We start from the raw sequence: 16870 nt of genomic DNA on the forward strand, positions 1-16870 counted from the left end.
ATTCTAAGGAAATTATATATTTCTTCAAAATAATTTTTTGGTTGACAATTCAAAGGTATTAACCATTAAAAGTTCTCCTTTTAGTGAATTCAATTGTCATATCTCTACATATACCATTTATATGTGTAATTTACAAAATGAGATCTTTGAATCCTTATTTGACCAAGGCCACACATGTTAATCTATCCAAATTAATGACATCTCATCCTCAATAATATATGATTAAAAACACTTTAGATTAAAATTATACATAAAACTTATTTTTCATCATTATAATCTCTGCTATAATAATAAGTCTTTAATTTTTAATTTATCATATTTTCTTATGAATTAAATAAATATGACAATGTAATAAATAATAAAAAACACAATTTTATTATTACTAATATGATAAATTTGATCTAAGACATACCTTAAATCCAACTGTATGTGCACCACAAAAAAAGTCTTTATTATATACCTTGATTTTTTCCCTAATAATTTTTTATTTCTCCTTAAGTACACACGCTCTTTCCTCTAACTTCCACTTTTCATCACTCCTATTTTAAGTTGATGAAAATGCATCTTGTAAGTCCCATAGCACCTAGGATATGTCCGGGAATGGGTGAGAATGGTTATTTAATGGATTTAAAGTTCGTGGTGTTTCTTGTCCCAAGTCAAAGAGGCTTTAACTTTATTTGACTTTTCTTGTATTCTTGTAGTAGAGTATTTATTGTAAGGTTTATGTTAAATTTAAGCTTTAGAGAGTGTGAGAGTACTTGGGGTCAAGGGGGTTTGAGAGTATTGTTTATGTGTTGTAAGAATTTTCAGATAATGTTATTCTTTATTATTCTCTGAATTGGAATTTTCACGTTTTAATCTTGTGTTGACTGTGGTGTTATTATTTCTCTTCTTGTAGGGTAATTTTGTAGGAAATAGGTGTGTTTTTCCTAAAATCATCCTATATGAGATTTCCAAAAAAACAAAAAAGTCATCCATTAAAAATTTTAGGTTAAATTACCCTTTTGGTCCCTCTATTTGTCATGAAATTTCATTTTGGTCCTCACGTTTTTCGTTGTCTCAATTTGGTCCTCATTTTCTTAAAAATGACTCAATTTGGTCATCACCGTTAACTTTGACCAGACGGTGTTAAAGTCAACGCCACGTGTCAATTTCTGGTTTTTTTTTTATTTTTTTAATTTTTTTTTGAATTTTTTTGAATTTTATTTTATTTTTTCTTTTTGACACGTGTCACTTCACAATTGTGCCACGTGTCAAAGTGACTCAATTTGGTCCCTATATTTATTTTTAGTTTCAATTTAGTCCCAATTTTTGTAAAAATGAAGCAATATTTGTAACACCCCAGATGGATATTACTAAATAAAACTGATTTTTTCACAAAATATACTTTAAGAAAATCAGACATTACAATAAATTCCCAAGCGCGGGAAATTTCAAACTAGTCTCGCTATAATCCATTCGTACTATCTCATCTTTATTACAAGTTCATAATGGATAAAACATCATAATGTCTATTACAAAAGGTAGGGAAGCATAACATAAAGAAAATCCCCCATCAGTAGCCCCGCTCTGTTGCTAAGCATCAGCATGATCACCTGAATTCACGTCTGCTCCCACGTAACAAGTCACGTGATCATCGCCAAACACAAACACACAAACAAGCAAGGGTGAGCTGAAAAGAAAAATAATACAAACAATAAAATAATAAGAATTGACCCTCACCCAGTCCAACTTAATCAATTTTAGATTATTGACCTTTCTATAACATTATACCCCAATCTCATAACCTATATGAGAAAGATCCATTCACAACCTTGGTCCTTAGGGATTATCATGCTCCCACGAACCTACCCGCTCGTGGTCCAACTCTACGGACCTCCCCGCCCGTAGTCCAACTCTACGAACCTGCCCGCTCGTAGTCCAACATGCGTGAACACCTACTATGAACCTCCCCGCTCATAGCAGCCTCAAGTGTGAGCACGGAACATACGAACCTCCCCGCTCGTATCCCCACACAAGAGTACAACAGATACGGACCTCCCCGCCCGCATCAATCACGCATCTCAAATCTCCGTTACGAACCTCCCCGCTCGTAACTAATCCAGCATATCCCTGACCAAGCTATCAAACCCATCCATGCAAATCCATCTGCAATGGACCCATGCCTATGCTCTATCGCCTGACGTTGCCTAAGCGCCGCCAGGCCAAAATTGGGCTGCCAACCGCCTAGCCCACAATACCTAAATCACCTTATTTTATTATATTATCATAAAATAATATATTAATTCAAAATTTTATATTATATTGTCTTTAATATAACAGTCCAAGAATACGTAAACTACCAAAATTTTACTCAAAGTCCATACAAATTATTATCTAATATATCATCAATGTAATATTGCTAATAGAAATAGAATTAAAGGTTATACAGCAATTCCTTTTTTTTTTCTTTGTTTACGTAAAAAAAACCATAACTCCTTTCCTTGTCATTTGGTAAAGGAGTTACTGATGCACCCATTAGTTGTCAAACCAAAAACTCCAAACTTTTATATTTAGGATATTTAAGATACCTACATCTTACTACCTAAACTTGATAAATAAAACATCTAAAGTATTTAAATACCATGTCAACGTAAAATGCATGTAACAATCAAATTCATAACCGTAACCACTAAAATAATAAAGTAAACCTTTTAACTTTTATATTCATATAATATTTTATCAACATTATACAATTATAAAATAATATATAAAAAGACATTTACTGCACTTTGGAAAAGAATCCACTACCCATAAATCAAAACTTTTGACTTGGAAATATCCCACTGCACTCATACCAATTTCTCAACTCTTTATGCACTTTTACACTTTAATTTCCTAATTAAAACCCTTCCCATTTTATCCTAAATAAACTGAACACCTATAATTCAATCCTTTTAAATTAGTTCACTTATCAATTAATATGAACATTTTATATTTGGTTAAATGGGATCACGTATCCGAATGTTTCCAAAAGTTTATCAATTTGAGTTCCTATCCCTCAACACTGTAATCCATTTTTTATTTTTGAAAGAAAACATCTTCTAACCAAATCTTTTATTTCCTTCCTCTAAATTTATTCTTTTAACAACCCTAAATACTCCAATTACAGATTTGTTCTAGCTTACATTTATTTAACATAATTTACAGGCATCGATTTCAATACAACATTTCAAGCTATATTATATTTTGAAAGATGTATAATAATCTCACCAGAAAGTAGTATAACAATTTCATCTCTTGTATAACACTACACAATTATTTTCAAGTCTAAACTGACTTTAGAAAGCTATCAACACTACTCTATTTCTTTTCGTCACGCCACCATTGGGAGAAAGGAAGAATACTAATGTTTGATTTGCTTTTTAAATTACTGAAAGATGTTAACACTACCCCAACGAATGGCGTCAAAAAAAATTGTAATCAACTTCCCAACTTTATCATAGATAATACCAATACACACCCCTCACAAGGCTGCACGTGTGTTATGCTAGGCTTATTACCAAAATGAATTCTGCATTATTTCTTTCTCAATCAAAACCTCACGCAGACAGCAAAATAACAATATATTGTACAAACACATACAATGATCACTCGGAAGCAAATAAAATAAAACACAAAAGTTCAGTCTCCCCTTACCTGGTGTTTTAGCTTCAACAATTCCAAATGAATTCTTTCTTGTTTCCCAAAGCTCCCCTCCTTGCCTCCACTCTAATTCCCTCTCTGGATTGCAATTTCTCAGAACTCCCTTGGCAAAATAGTAAAACATAAGGGTAATATTCATTCTAGCCGAGATTCGAACCCATATCCTTCCTACCCATCAAACACATGCACACCAACAAACTATCATATGATTCCTATTAATTCACACATTCGTATGAACCTAAATCATGTTTTCACGTTCACGATATAATTGCAAAATAAAACAAAATTAAATAAATCTACTAATGACATACTCAGGACTTGAACCCAAGTCCCCTCAACATAATCAAGTGCTCTAAACCACTTAAGTTAACATTGTTTCTTGTTTAGGATTTATCAAAGAACTCTCTTATGGTAGTCTCAACCCCTCATTTCTTATACTTTATTAATTATTAATTTTTATGAATTTCCTGGATCTCACAATATTGTCCTTTCTCAAATTGACACTAAATTTACTTTTTTATAAATTTTATAGTGATATTCTTACTAAAATTAACGTTTTTATTAAATATTTCAATAAATATTTTAAATTAACTTTAAATTCTACACAAAATATTAGACTTTGATTTTGTTTTGAACTTGAAATTTAGTTCCTAAATTTATTTGTAACAAGTTATTTGATTTTTAATCTTTACCAAGTTTATATAATATGATACACTTGATTCCTTTATATATGATGACAAAATTGTTAATTTTTGAAATTAAGTTTGGGGTTTAACTTTGTTTAATAATAAAACTAAAAAAAAATATTTAAAAATATTTCTATAAATATTTAATAAAAATGTCAATTTTATTAAGAATATCATCATAAGTTGTATACAAAGATTAAATTGAGTCTCAATCTAAGGAGGGACAATATTGCTTCATTTTTACAAAAATTGGGACTAAATTGAAAGTAAAAACAAATATAGGGACCAAATTGAGTCACTTTGACACGTGGCACAACGGTGAAATAACACGTGTCAAAAATTCAAAAAAAATTCAAAAAAATTCAAAAAAAATTCAAAAAAAAATTCAAAAAAAAATTCAAAAAATATTAAAAAAAATAAAAAAAAAAACAGAAATTGACACGTGGCATTGACTTTAACACCGTCTGGTCAAAGTTAACGGTGAGGACCAAATTGAGTCATTTTTAAGAAAATGAGGACCAAATTGAGACAATGAAAAACGTGAGGACCAAAATAAAATTTCATGACAAATAGAAGGACCAAAAGGATAATTTAACCAAAATTTTAATATCTTAAACAATTTAGGGTTGAAATCTATCTTTTCTGTTCTTAGTAACAATGGACAATGGTTAGAAAAACACCTTTTCCAACACTTATTGAACAATTTCCTTCTAGCATTCCGATCACTCATTAGATACCAATAGTTTTTCAAATGCAACTTATTGTCTTTCTCATTTGGTTTGAACCATGTGAATTTCCTACCCACGACAAGTATATTATCACCCTCATTTCCTCAAAAAACTTACTGAGTTTTTTCCCAATTCACACTATTGGTCCTTTTCATTTTCACCCGGTTTACGTTACTCCATCTAACACAATTAAAGTCCCTTAATAAGAAAAATCTATTATAGTTAATGTAGTCTTTATGTTACACAAATTTACCTTTTTTTTTTAAGTTTTATCACACAAATATTGTTGTCCTTTTATTCTTTTATTTCCCATTTCAATAAGAAAATCCCACGTATCATATTCTTGCCATATGTATGAATGAACTTTGAGGAATAATCTTATTACATGCTTTTTTACACTTTCACTTTATTATTGTTACCTTTATTTCAATTCTTCCACCTTCCATTAGTTAGTTCTCTATATTGCTACTTTTCTCCTTTTTCATTTGAGGTTGACTAATATGTACTATGTTCATTGTCTAACTCATTTTGGTTTTGAACTAATAAAATCATGCTTAACTAAATTTGGAAGCTCTGAAGATAGCACTTGCCTATTTTTTTTAGTAAAATTTATTGGTAAATTTGTTAGTAATTGTTTTTTTAAATCCATTAGTGAATTCGATAGCAGATTTTTTAAATCCATTGATAATTTTTTTTAAATCTATTGGTAAATTTGTGGACAATTATTATTTTTTAAATACGTTGGTAAATTCATCACTAGTTTTTTTTTTTAAAAAAAATTTGTCTATAAGTCCTTTGGTAAAATGGGCGTCAAATTTGACAAGATATTTGTTATAAATTAATTGGAGATATGTGTGAAAAAGAATAAAAGAATAAGAGAAGGAGGAGGAAGAGGTGATGACTACAACAGTAGCGACAACCACAATGGTAAGAGAATGAAGAGTCAACAATGATGATGATTGTGACAACAGAGGAAGAAGATGAGGAGGAGGAGAAGGAGGGAAAATAATAAGAGGATGAAGAGGAAAAAGAATAAAAAGTAGAGGAAGAGAAGGAAGAAAAAAAAAGAAGAATAACAACAACAAATTGTGATATTTACCAATAGTCAAAATCTGTCAATAATTAACGACAACTTTTGACCATCGATAGAAATAATTACTAACAAATTTTGGTCGGTAGTAATTATTAATACATTTTTCTTATCCATTAATGGGATCTACTAACGAATATTTTACCAACAAATTTATAACTGTTATTAATCCATTAGTAATTTTAATTTAACATAAATTTTTTCCATCAAAAATTCTAATTTTTAGTGAAATCTTCAAAAATAAAACCTAATACTTATTTCTTAAGCTTTAAAATGCACATTTCGTAGCATTCAATATACCAAGAGGTTTCTTCCTTCAATTCTACGTTTGAGTTATAGGCTCAACTCAATAAGTGGTAGGTAACCTTTCCCCTTAAAATACATTAATCTTAGCTATACAAATTTGTCTCGTAGAAAAAAAAAAATACACGTTTTTTGTTATTATTATATAAAGAGATAGTTGATAATAAATAAAATAAAATGGAAGACTTGAGACTTTTTTTTCATACATTTGTAAGTAATTAAAACACCAATTACATGATAAAAGAGCTAAGAACCCATTATTTTAACACACTTGATCTTTATAATATGTTTGAATACAAAATCAAAAGTATTTTTTGAAGACTTTTCTAAGAAAAAAAAAACTTTTTATCTTCAGCATAGAATCTTTCAAAGGCATTTATAACTTAATTACACATCTATGATATTGCTAAATTTAATGTTCAAACTTCTAGAGATGGAGGTACCCTACAATCCCAACCTCTACCCTTTAATTCTAATGGATTTTTTATTGCCTTACTGTGCTCCTTATCTCTAATAGTGCATATGCACTTTGCATGGCCACAGTGAAGTTATTTATGGAATATTCTTAAATTATAGAATAAATAAATTATACTATTTTTTTTTCTATAAGAATATCACACGTGCATTATTCTCTTATAATATTTTTTAATATATCCTACTTTTACATGTTTTTTAGTGTTAACTTGTTACCAGAATATTCTTTGCATTGTTATCTATTGTGCAGGTGTTACATGTGTGTTCTTCAAAGCTTGACATTATGTGAACCTCACAAACATTGACGATTCATCCACTTCTTTGTTTGACATTTTTTTCTCTAAGTAGTTTCTAGGAAAATTATTACAACCTTTTGTTGTGTTTTTTTTTTAATAAACTACAATGAATAAAAATGATTTGGTCACAAGACTGTGTCTAAGAATGTTTTATTAGAATTTTTCAGCAATAAAATATAAGAATGTGATAACAAATGGTAAATGCTCACACCAAATCATTTTATAAATGTTATGTAGTAGAAAACCTAAGAAAAGGTTGATCATGACTGACTGTTCATTAAAATGTTTTTTTTCTTGCTTTCTTTTTTATTTAAGTTGCTACTTTTATATCTAAATTGTAAAAATCTGTAATCATCAATTTTATACCTCTTATCCCCATATACTAAATTATGTCATGGATGAAGATCCCATACAGATATTTACTAATAAATGATAAATAAGTTTACTAGTAGATTAATCAAGGATTTCATTTATCAAAATAAATTTAAAGGTTAAATATATTTTTAGTTTCTAAATTTTGATGTGAATCTGAAATTAGTCTCTGCTTGAAATTACGATATTGTTTAGTCTCCAAACTTTAAAAATAAATTAATATAGTTTTTTTTTAATTCAACAACATTAATTTTTTTATGTATCAAATGACATTTTAGATTGGTTTTTGAAATGTAGACATGTTCCTTGTACTCGTGAAAATTAGTTACTGACCCCAATATACAAGGAAGTTTGTGAATCAAATTACTTTTTTTTTTTAAACATGCACTAGTTTGAAATGTTTCACTAAAATCGAAAGTTGTTGAATCTTCAGTTTTACTAAAGTTGAAACATGTTGAATCATGATGTAAGTAAAGATGTTGGTGAGGCTATAAATAAGGATCAAGAGCGTAATGATGATAATGATGGTGGAATTGAGGATGATGAGGAACATATTGTTACTAATGATGATGAGTCAGATGAAGACGTACAACTTGATGATAGTGAAGAAGAAAGATATGTAACCAAAGATGATGAATTTGGTATGGAAGATACATACCATATAAAGATGCAAGATGTACTAAAACGATGGTAATAATTGACCCAGAGAAGGAACAAAAGGAAAAAATTAGCGCGTGAAGATATTGGTGTTGGTTCCTCTTACACAAACCAAAATGTTGGCAACCATGAAATAGATGAAAACTACAGTACCAATGATTTGAATAGTGATGTGGATAGTGATGGTCATGGTGTGCAAAAATGGCTAATGTTTAGTGTTGAAGATACACTAGTGCACATATGGGATTTTACAATAGGCATTATGCCTCGGTTCCCTCCAAAACGGTGCATATCAAAACACGGTGGCATTTTTCAAATTTTTGTAAACTTTTATGCCTCGGTTATTGAGGGAAACGGGGAATATAACGTTATATGCCTCTGTTGGCGACAACCTGAGGCCTAATGCCTCTTAAAAATTTTAAAATTCCTGCACATTTAATTTTTTTTAAAATAGAAGAGGGTTTTATGCCCCAGATATTTGCAGACCTAAGGCCTAATGCTTCTTGAAAATTTTAAAATTTCCACACATTTAAATTTTTTTAAATACATTTCTGCATAAGGGGACTTCATGCCCCGATTGTTTGCATACCTGAGGCAAAAAGTTTTTTATGCCTTGGACAATTTATAACTGAGGCAAAATGGTTATTTTAGGGCACAAATTGGGACAAATCTTCTTCTTCCTCGTGTTTCAGCATTTCGAACTTCCTCCACGAGCCTCCGCGAGCTTCCCCTGCATCCTTCATTGCCCACCAATCTGCTGCGCTACTGCTACTGTTCTGGGACGAAGGAGGTTGTTGCTACTGTTCGAAACCACAACTGCTTCCCTATAGTTCGAAACCCATACTGTTCGAAACCACAACTGGGTGCAGATCTAGTTTTCTGGTGGTCTACGTTTCGCAACGGCATGCCTGTTGCGTAGCATTGGTGTTCTGGAGGTGCTCGCGGTGGTCTGTAGTGGTGTCGTAGGTCATTAGTGGAGTTGGGTTGGTTCCGTTCGTGTTAGGTTGTTTGCCCATGGTGGTTGTCGCTACTATTGTGGTGGTTGTAACATCCTGATAGGATATTACTTAGAGAAAATAAAAATAAACAACTTAATGAAATAAATACCTCATTTATTGTCAAATCATTTTCCCCAAAAAGCGAGAAATGTTTTTTAAACTTAAACATATGTTCGCGATATAAGATAAATAGTTCTTACAATTTCAAAAGCCAAAAGCAGTAAAACTAATAATTAGATTACATTAAAATTTTATATATGAAACAAAGAAAATCTTTATAAATTCCCATGTAATCTGCTCCCGCTCTCTGTCGCTAAGCATCTTCTGGCTCACTTGTGACATCATCTGCTCCCGGATAACAAGTTACATGATCATCGCCACACATAAATAGATAGGGTGAGCTATGCACATAGATAAGATAAAAATAATTATGAAAGAAACCCCACCCATTTATCTCCTAATTATTTATCTTTTAAAACCAAGAAAACACCCACTTTCCCACACTCATAACCTTTATGAGCTTATGCATGTATTCTTGATCATGGGACTTTCATGTGCTTCCATGAACCTCCTCGCTCGTAGTCCTACCTACGAGCCTATCCCGCTCGTAGTCATGCTTCACGGACTCCCTTGCCCGTCATCCGAACTCCTTGCTTGGACTCGGACGCGCATACCCGCCTTTCCTACTATGAACTCCCTCGCTCATAGCATTATCAAGTTGAGCATGAAATGAACTCCCTCGCTCACTCATCCCAACAAGAGTACCTTTGGTGAACTAAATCGGTCACGTTCCGCATGCGGTCCATCCAACATGAACTCCTCGCTCGTGACTCACAAAGCACATCTCATATGACCTATGGACTTAGTCCGTCAAGCCCAACATCACAACCAAAGTTTTCAGTCGCAGTCGTATCCGCACGGTGCTGCCAAAGCGTCGTCGGGCGAAACCCAAGCAAACAACTTAGCGCATCATTCCGCGCTGTCAGGCGCCAAGTGAGATCAGTGGCCACTGCCATTGGTTTAGATGTCTACCGCCTAGCGGCTCACCCTACGCCGCCAGGAGCCATACCAGTAGCGCAATGCTATTGGTTTTTGGCACATTAAATAGGTTTTAACGGACCCCAAGCCACTCATACACATATTATCATACAATTATACTTAAATAGACCCCAAATCATACTCCCATAACAGAATTTCAAAGCATCATCATTCATCATTTCACAATCCAAGCTATGCTTATACTTAAATATAATGCAAGTAATCATGAATTCATTCATTGTCCATTAATACTTGTTAACTCCTTTTGTGCTCAACATCCCAAGGAATACATAATTATATTACAGATATACAATTTACCATATTCAAATAAGTAACCCTCTAATTCTTTCATGCATTTGACTTCCTACGACTCACCATTATACATACTACATTTAACTTCATCCCATGTTCAAATTAATACGCCCTTTGATAGCTATCCCAATTCACGAACAACAGATTCTCGAGCCAGAACCCCAAAGAACGCAAGTCACAAAACCACTCAAAATGCCACTATTCTGACGTGTCGCCAGGCGGTGCATGGCCATCTGGTTTCTGCCAGGTTTCTCCCGCATCTAGTATGACTTGCAACACCACAATTTCAATGTCCACATTCAGTCCGACATGCTTTCACATGCACACTACATCCAGGGTTCATAATATAATTATGTTATCATTAATTCCACACAAACATTGCGCCACTCATAAACATCATCCATCCACCAACGTGAACCCTAAGTCCCAAATTCATTCATAGGTTCATGCAATTTTCCACCAATTAAGCAATTGCAGATAGTACACATCACCTCCATCACACACGCATCCAAGAAAACCAAAACCAAACCTCACATTAACACCAAAAATCCAAAACACGAAAGAACTGGGCAAGTCAACTTGCGTTGTCTGGCAGACAGCACCTAGCCGCCAGGCGGTGTATGGAGAAACCCTGAAAATTGGGTTCTGAACGCATGAGTCGCCTGGCGGGCCTTCAACTCTGCCAGGCGGTTTCTGGAATTTTCCAGAAACGCGACAAGATTCAACGAAAACGCCGAAAAACACACCTCATTCATCAAGTATAGCACGAAATCATATAATTGGCATACATAACACAAAATTAAACTTCCCTAACCAGAAATCCTTGCTTAAAGTTTGAGAAATTGGTTGTTCCTTTGATCACCAATGACTTGCCTCAAGCTTTCTCCCAATTCAGCCTCTTATTGCACTCAAATCTCACAATAAGGTTTGAACACACAACCATTCAATTACCAAGTATATGCACAACCATCAAGCCAAATCATGTTTCTTACTAATTCATATAATCCTAACATTAAGTGGTCACGCATCATGATCCATCACATTATAAAAAAATAATACAAATAAAAACACATAAATGGCATGCATAGGACTTGAACCCAAGTCCTCTCCCACAACCAAAGTACTCTCAACCACTTGACCTAGTACTTTTCCACGTCACCCAACTCAATATTTAATGCCATAAATGCTCTCACCACCTTCATTTATTAATTAATTATGTATCTAATTGATTAAATTTCACGGGTCTTACAATGGTGATGGCAACATTCAGGTGCAACTCTCGATTTGGTTGCGTTTGTGGGAGTTGCGGTGTTGTTTGGGTCGTAGTCACGGTGGTGGGCTTGCTCGTAGTGGTGGTTGTCACTTGTTCGCAACCACATGTTTCTACCTCGATTATAGCCAGACCTGGGGCAAAAATATCATTTCTAGATGTGAATCATGCCTCGGTTAGGAATCGGAACATAAAGGTAACCTTTTTTCCTTGATAATATATGCCCCGGTTCTTCAACCGAGGCCAAATGACCAAAATAACCAGGGTAGATACTCTTTTTTGCACTGGTTATGTGCAAGAATTTCAAATTAAAGTTGGGGATGGCGTTTTGTTTGTTGAAGGAGTTCAAACAAGCTATTGTGGAACATTCAATTTTAAATGATAGAGAAATTCAGTTTGTGAAGAATGACCATATCAAAGTGATGATGGTTTGCAAAGGAAGTGTGAGTTTGTTATTTTAGTGAATAAAGTAGGAGACAATCATACTTTTTGAGTTAAAACACTAATTGATATGCATAAATGTGGGAAAGTGTTTGGGAACAAGAATGCAAATAAAGATTGGATGTCAAAAGTATTGATGAACAAATTTAGAAATTTTGGAAAGATGACAACAAATAAGATAATTGATGATATAAAAAAGTTGTATAATATTGGGATCACAACTTGGGGTGCTTTACAAGCAAAAGAAATGGCCATGGAAATACTTTAGGTAGATGGTTAGAAATAATATCCATTGCCTTATGATTAGGTGGCATAATTGAGAAGAGTTTGTTCAAGAGCAACAAGTAAGATCAAAGTGAATCAACCCAATCCCATTTTGCAACCAAGGTTGAGAAGTTTTCATGTGTCTAGATGGGTACATGAAAAGGTTCTTGGGTGGTTGTAGGCCCTTTATAGGTGTTAATGGCTACCACCTAAAAAAATTATGGTGGGTAGTTGTTAGTGACAATTAGAAAAGATCCAAATGATCAATATTTTTCCCTTGCATTTGTTGTGAAGGAAAATGAGAGCAAAGAGATTTGGATATGGTTTTTGACATTGTTATTGAATGACATTAGGGATATCCAAACCAATTGTTGGTTTTAATTTTATGATCAGCAAAAGGTACACATAGTTACACTTAATTGCAATGTGATATATAACATACAAAAAAAATCATCTTCATTGTTTGTTCTAATACAATTTGTTCTTACCGTAGATTTGGTGGGAAGCCTTTGATGTGGATGAATGATCTTCAACATTTAAACCTTTAGTGCATAGTGATGGTGTAACATCCCGACTGAATATTTCTAATTTAAATAAAATAAAGTAAAGTAATATTAAATATGTCATTATTATTCAAAGTTCTTTCCCAAAACGTGGAAAAATTAAAACCTTACTCAAATGTCTCGAAATTCAAAACCATAAAGTAAACTCCATGTTTACATAGTTCAAAAATGATCAACTAAATGTTTATAAAATAGCCAAATATAGTTTATAAAACTTCCCAAGCTGACCCCTCTCTGGCTTTAAGCGTCACCAGCTCCATCTGAAACCATGTCTGCTCTCGTGTAACGAATTACACGATCATTGTCAAACACATACAAAAAGAGTGAGCTCGTGTAACAATATAAACGTATAATTTAATACATAGAAGTTCACCCCAAATTACTTTATTTCAGTCGATGCTTAACCAAGAAACCTTATTGCCCTAAGGTTTCCAACCCACAATTTCATGACCATGGACCCAACATATATATATGCTTCCACGAACCTGCCCACTTGTGGTCCTACCTCTATGAACCTCCCCGCTCGTAGTCCAACTCTACGGACCTTCCCGCTCGTAGTCCAACACACGTGATATAACATTTACGAACCTCCCTGCTCGCAGCAACCCTCAAGTGTGAGCACAGAACATACGAACCTCCCCGCTCGTATCCTCACATGAGAATATCATAATATGAACCTCCTCGTTCATATTATCACGTGTTCACCACCAGCCATGAACCTACCCGCTCATGACACAGTCAAGCACCTCTTGGTCCAAGCCCACATCGTAACACATTAAAACGAAATTAAAAAAAAAAAAACACACTGCCTTATACAAGATACACATTCAAGATGGTCTTAGGGATTCCAATGCTTCCACGAACCTACCCGCCCGTGGTTCAACTCTACGAACCTTCTCGCTCGCAACCACCCTCAAGTTTAAGTACAGAACATACGAACCTCCCCACTCGTATCCTCACACGAGAACATCATAATATGAACCTCCCTGCTCATATTATCACGTGTTCATCACCAGTCATGAACCTACCCGCTCATGACAATATCAAGCATATCCCAGACTAGGACCAACACAACAAGTCATGCAAAACATATCACAAACACACCCTACCATTGCACCATCGCCTGGCGTAACTAAAGCGCCACCAGGCGAAATGGAAGTGCAGACCGCTTGGCGGTTCCACAACACCGTCGGGCATCACGACACACAAAACTTCCCTATTTCTGGTTATTGCCTAGTTGTTCACTCTGCACCTTCAGGAGCTACACCAATAATGTGACACTACTTGTTTTAGGTACTCTAACTCAATTTCTAGCATCCAACAATATACAAACCAGGAAAAACACATAACCATTACCCCAAAATATCGCACGGACAATAAAATAGTAATAATAATAATAGTAAAATAAATTAATTATAATAATAATATCAAGGACAATAATAATAATAATGATAAGAATAATAATAACAACAATAGTAGTAAAATAAAATAATAATAATAATAATAATAATAATAATAAATGTGTTGTGTTTAGAATAAGAACTCTAAACACGCACCCTAGAGGTCGAATGCAACTAAAGCCAATTAATTAAATACCAACCTAAATTAATAAAATTACCTATGCAATCCCCATTTATAAACCACTTTCTATAACTATTCCCTTCCCCTATTATATAATATATTAAAAATTACTAATTATATCACATCATAATTTCTATAAGAAAATACTACCAAAGAAAATTATTAATTATTCTAAAACCTTAACTACAGCATACCAAAAGTTTAGTCACTACCAAATCTTAATACCCAAAAGCTACAAGTCATATATAATATCAAATACAACAAAAAATAAAGAAAGTAAGTCCCACTTCTAACCTTCTTTATATATATATATATATATATATATATATATATATATGTATATTTATATTAAAACAAACTATTTAATGTAATTGATACTCTGCACCAAAGTTCATAATTTGTTTTTTTTTTCCTTTTAATATTATATAAATTACTATATGATGAATGTTGTAAAATGTCCTCCTATAATATTATAACATACCATAACACCACATTTATCTACTTTTCATATAACTAAAAAAAATGAAAGTTCTAGAATGCAACCCCAAGTCACGCTACTGTAAAAGAAAAACATAAACCTTAACCTTTCCTTTGCATCATTCACTCACAAATCAAGAAAACCTCAATGCATTCATGCTATATTAGATTTCGTATCACTAAAATTCATTAATCACATACTAAACATTCAAATGAAAATTTAATGATACTATATCACCATTACAATCAAAATTTCTAAAATATAAAACAAATGCATCACATATTTTTTTATTGTAAACAATAATTCAATCAAACAAAACTTAAAATTTTCTTTCATGGGAAGAGATTAAACTAGTCAGCTCTCTTTACCTGGAATTCCCGCTCCAATTGCGCTCCTAACATTCCTTTTTGCCCATAATTGATCTACCTTTAGCTTCTCCCACTTGGCACTCTTTATAACCTTTTCACTCTCTCTTTTGCTCCATTTTCAGTGCTCTCACATTCTCCATTGGCAGTTGTACCAAAAATCCCTCCAATTTTCACTAACTCTACTTCTAAATTTCATTTTTCAGCCCTTAAAATATTTTATTAACATTAAAATATGAAAATTAAAACAAAAGTAAAGGCGATCAAATGCCATTAACATGGTGGTTTCTCAACCCTTCTAGCTTCTCTCTATGATGGCTAAGGCCTCTATGGCAGCTAGGATTTTCTGACCATTCTCCCTCATGCCAAAAAAAATAATTGGCAAAAAGAACCTATCTCACATCCCCCAAGATTCAAACCCACAACCATATAATTTCAAAATTTATTAAAAATAATAAACAATTAAATTAACACATAATTGGCATACACATGACTCAAACCCAAGTTCTCTCAACACAACCAAGTACTCTTAACCACTTGAGCTAGTACTATTTCTTGTCTTATTTCTCCACATTAATTAACTTAAGGATTTCTATCGTCGTATTTATTAAATAAATATTTATTTATTTATTTTTCCCGGGTCTTACATTCCCCTCAACTTATAAGATTTTCGTCCTCGAAAATTGCACATACCAAGAAACAGTTGGGAATAGGATTGCCTCATGCGATCCTCCATTTCCCATGTCGCCTCTTACGTAGCTTCGTCCCAAAGAACTTTCACTGTCCAAATCTCATTCCGCCTCATTCGCCTCTCACGTAGCTTGGTCTCGCTGGTGGAAGTAAAGGGAAAATCCACGTACAAAAACTATCTAACGCTCAATAAGAGTAAATGTATAATATAAAAATATAAAGTACTATTAAATATTTCTTGTGACAAAAGGATATATTTATAGACCTTTGGAGTCCATGAATATATAAAAATATTAATGAGTTCCTATAATAACATCCTTACAAATAATAACTGATAGACATTTATAAAAGCACATATTTTCAATATTTCAATATTTCAGGGATTATTGTTATTATAATGGGTCTTTTACTATTAATCTATTAAATGGTGTTAAGTTAGTTTTTAAGCAAATAATATTAGTTATGCTTTTTATATCATGTTTATATAATCCAAATTATAAATATTATTTCACACCTCATCAACTTAAGTACAACAATAAAAAACTTGTATGTAAAAAAGAAGAAGTAAAGATTGAAATGG

Source organism: Vigna unguiculata, chromosome 9 (assembly GCF_004118075.2).
Source record: "Vigna unguiculata cultivar IT97K-499-35 chromosome 9, ASM411807v1, whole genome shotgun sequence".
NCBI lineage: Eukaryota > Viridiplantae > Streptophyta > Magnoliopsida > Fabales > Fabaceae > Vigna > Vigna unguiculata.